Below are 666 nucleotides of genomic sequence, written 5' to 3' on the forward strand. Positions count from 1 at the left end.
TTCCTTCCTTCCTTCCTTCCTTCCTTCCTTCCTTCCACTAACCTATTGATGGACAGGTGTATTTGTATTGGATTTCTCCTTTTTTCCTTCCTTTCTTTCTTCAAATGCTTCACGAATTTGGGTGTTATCCTTGTACAGGGGCCATGCTGATCTTCTCTGAATCATTCCAATTTTAGTATATGTGTTGCCAAATAGTTCACTGTGTTTGTTTTTCTATTGCTGTGTAACAAATGACCCCCAAACTTAGAAGCTTAGAAGAGTAAAATAGTTATTACCTCAGTTATTGTGGGTCAGAAATCTGCACACAGCTTGGCCGAGTACTGCTGGCTCAGGGTTCCCAAATAGGCTATAATCAAGGTGTCAGGCAGGGCTAAGCCTCAAGACTCAACCAGAGGAGGATCTACTTCCAAGCTTGCTCACAGGGCAGGCCATGCAGGCAGGCCTCAGGTTTCCTAGAGAGATAGGCTAAGGCAGGCTGTGGTGGCTGACAATGTCTAAAAACCCAATGGCTCAACCTGATAAACTTTAGTTTTGACTCCCACCACAGTCAGGTACAAATCAGATAATATGTGTATCTGTAGCTATACAATATGGAACACATTACTTCTACAATCACAGTGGAAGAAAAGGAAGGGCTGCATGGTTAGGCAAGATGTTTTCTTTTTG

At 42.8% G+C, this 666-nt stretch overlaps 1 non-coding gene across 1 annotated transcript; it reads right to left on the reverse strand.

The window, feature by feature from the left end:
- Positions 1-93: 93 nt before the first annotated feature.
- Positions 94-200, reverse strand: LOC115277138. Its single transcript, XR_003902245.1, has one exon. It is a non-coding gene; the product is annotated as a U6 spliceosomal RNA (small nuclear RNA).
- Between the last annotated feature and the right edge of the window lie 466 nt (positions 201-666).

Source organism: Suricata suricatta, chromosome 13 (genome assembly GCF_006229205.1).
Source record: "Suricata suricatta isolate VVHF042 chromosome 13, meerkat_22Aug2017_6uvM2_HiC, whole genome shotgun sequence".
NCBI lineage: Eukaryota > Metazoa > Chordata > Mammalia > Carnivora > Herpestidae > Suricata > Suricata suricatta.